General features: G+C 35.6%; 1 long non-coding RNA gene across 1 annotated transcript; it reads left to right on the plus strand.

The window, feature by feature from the left end:
* The first annotated feature begins 6 nt into the window (after window positions 1-6).
* LOC111241655 lies at window positions 7-2,510 on the plus strand. Its single transcript, XR_002667733.1, has 2 exons — window positions 7-710; window positions 1,091-2,510. It is a non-coding gene; the product is annotated as an uncharacterized LOC111241655 (long non-coding RNA).
* The last annotated feature ends 822 nt before the right edge of the window (window positions 2,511-3,332 follow it).

Genomic DNA, 3,332 nt, shown 5'->3' on the forward strand with positions numbered 1-3,332 from the left:
AAAATCAGTTCCTCTAAATTTCACTAAACAAACCAGCAGAATTAGCTTTCTTTGAAAACAAACTGCATAATTTTTGGCATTGAAATTCTGATCTGTGTGGTGCATCGATATTCCATACAATTGTAGCAAGAGCTTGGCCAAATTTTACTGAATATAATAGAATAGATTGTGTAATCAAAAGAGTTTGAAAATCATTCAAAAAGCTGATTGGCCAGTGCAAGGAAATTGGCAAATTTTGGCACCAAAATCTGTCTTCATTCAGGCATTTTCNCAAANAGATTGGACAGAATTTTAATTGCTTCTAAATTCGATTCAATTGCAGTTTGATTTTGTTTCTTGTTTTGTTAATCAGTGTTAGAACCATTCCTAAGCTTCTCTTTGTTGTGCTACCATGTTTCTATACCTTTTATTGCTTTGAATTCCAATTTTTGGCATTCTTGCATACCACCTGTTTGATTAAAGGTGAGTAGTGCAGTCTGGTTCTGCAGTAGATAGTGTTCTTATTATTCACTGCTTTCATTCACTTGTGACTCATTTGTGATCTGTTGGATGTGCATTCGTGGAAGATTGAATTGTCTCATAAGTTCTTCTTTTCGGTAGCCTCCTAGGGAGTGGAGAAGTGGCAAGAAGCACTTGGAGAAGTGACTGAAGTGCTGCAACAATTTCTGCTGGAAGCTGCCGAGAGCTACAGCTGCTAAACCAGTTTTTAGGTGCTACAAAATTAACCCTCACCATACAGCAACTGTGAGATTTGTGATTGCAGCCGAGACAATCAATTTTTTTTGCTAAAGAGCAGCCAAAGTTGCATCTCTCCAACCCCATTATAATTAGACTTGTACATTTGCTGATTTGAATGCAACTCATATAGTCAAAACAATTTTTGAAGCAAAATTGAGAAAACTGGTGTTATTCTATGCATTTGAGCAATATTTTGGACTTGTACAGCTAGTCAAAATGCAGATTTCATCCAACACTATTTTGACCAGTTTGGTTCTCCCTTGCTAGCTGTTCAACCCAATAACCTTGGTCAATTGAATATTTTGCTCAGTTTTGAAGAATTGTTACTCTTGGTAAAATTCTAATTGTGCAGGTTCTAAATCTGGTTGGTAATAAGATCCATTCTTTTGGAAAAACTGGAAGCACACATAGCTGTGAATTAATGCCAAAGTTGAACAACTTCAAGCATCAGAAATCACAGCAGCAATGCTTATTGCAACTTATCTGCAGTAGTTGAAACTGGATGCACATTATCCGTGACCATCAGCAACTCCAGCGTGGTTTAAACCACAAACCGCATTGCATCAGGCTTTGCAGAGATTTTAATGCCCTTGAGTTCTATTTCTATTTTGCTGATTTAGTGATAATCTGCAATCTTTGCTGAAATTGTGGTGTTCTTCTTTTATGCAGATTGTTCTGGACAATTTGAAAGTAATGCAATCTTGCCAAGTATAGTTAAAATTTGGTTTGATTAAAATTGAAAAGGTTCGAACAGCAGATTGCCAAGTGAGAGCAAAATTGGATCTAATCTCCACATCAATGGTAGTAAAGTCGTGAGAGGATTTGAAGAATTTGTCCTTGGAAACAGTTAAGAGCTAAAGCTTATACTTGGAGAGTAAAAGCAATTCCTTTAGTGCCTAAAGTGTACAAACCAAACTACTTTTGCGGCACCAACTCAAATTACTGCCACTGCAACTGCACACGGCTGCAAAGGGAGTATTATTAATTTGTGATGCAGTTATATAATAGCATTGCGGCTGACTACTGATTTTGGAGTACATTATTTGTGCAGTTCTGCAAAGCAAAGGAGAATCTTTACGTGGCCAACCAAAACCGAGAAAGGAAATTGAAACTACAAGCTGGAAGACTCCCAAAAGTAGTCCATCAATTGGATTTGAACAAGAACCAGAATGTGGCAGCAACAATTCTTAGCTTTCTTTTGTAAATTGTAGTGTTCATTTTTTACTTGTAATAGGTTTGCTTTGCTAGTTTCTTCTTTGTAAAAGGCCATTCAAAGTCCAAGTTGTCTTGGAAGAGTCCTTGGTGCTCTTTCAACTCTTGGCAAAACTTTTCTTGTGTGTGATTTAATTTGGTGTTTCACGTTAGGAAACATTAGAGTCCGGCATTAGAGTCCCAAATTGTTGTTTTCCTTTGTTTTTTATTTGCTTTTGAGTTTTCTTTTGTGATTTTGAAAGTAATCTTGCAAGTAACAACAACTAAGTAAGTAGCCTAGAACAATTTTGGCAAGGACAAGGCTTGGTACTTAAGTAATCCTAGTGATTCACCTCCCTTACCTGGAAATTGTTTTTGGGTGAAATCTAAGTAGTTGCAACACAAGACAACTTTTAGAAACAAAAATGTCTTTTTATTCATCTAGGTTATCTAGTTCATACATTAAGGATGATTTGTGTACTAAAGCTAGAAAAATTCCCTTCTTTGGTAAAGATACAAATGTCTTAACATACTTAGTTTGGGAAAAAGAAATTAATCAAATGCATCCTGTTCTTCTTAGACAAAGTGAACTTGAGTCTTATAGTACAATTGTTCTTTCTAGAGAGTGTGAATCTCGTGTTCTTAGTTTATATCTCTCTAGATTAGAAAAGCATGCACTAGAGTGGTAGGATGAAAGGCAATATTGGGTTCATAAAGGTAGAAAATCCACCATTGAAAATTGGTATGAATTGAGATCATGCATGAGAAGAAAGTTTGTGCCTCCAAATACTCAAAGTAACTTAGAACATATGAGAGAGTTTATTAGAAAAGGCAAGTTGTTCATTCAAAATTTAAGTGGATTCTATCAAAGGGAAATAGAGTTTAGAGAAAAACTCATGAAGTTCTTGAATGAGGGAAGTAAAAGGAGATTTGAGAGAGAACATAGGCAATTACAAGAAAGAATAGAGAGACAAGAGAGAAAAAAGAGAGAAAACGAGGAGAAGAAAGACAAAGAGAAAGAGAGAGAAATAGAGAACAAGAGAGAAAAGAAGAGGAAGAAAAAGTGAGAAGAGAACTAGTGAGAAGAGAAGAAGAAGAAAGAGAGAAAAGAGAAGAGGAAGAAAGAGAGAGAAGAGTACAAGAGAGAAGAGAAGAAGAGAAAATAAGGGAGAAAGAAAGAAAGAAAAAGGAAGAGAAGGAAGAACTTGAAAAAAAGACATGGAAGAAAAGAAGAAAGAACTGGCAACATTCCCTATTCTCACAATAGAACACAAATTTTTAAGGGGAGGTTTTCTATCTTTTCACTTTCCAATTGTTATTGAATGCTTTAATTCTACCTTTTCTTTCCAAGAATTTGCCATCAAAACTTTTCAAAAGTTGCACTCTTTAACACATGGCAATCA

Source organism: Vigna radiata, chromosome 5, assembly GCF_000741045.1.
Source record: "Vigna radiata var. radiata cultivar VC1973A chromosome 5, Vradiata_ver6, whole genome shotgun sequence".
Classification (NCBI taxonomy): domain Eukaryota; kingdom Viridiplantae; phylum Streptophyta; class Magnoliopsida; order Fabales; family Fabaceae; genus Vigna; species Vigna radiata.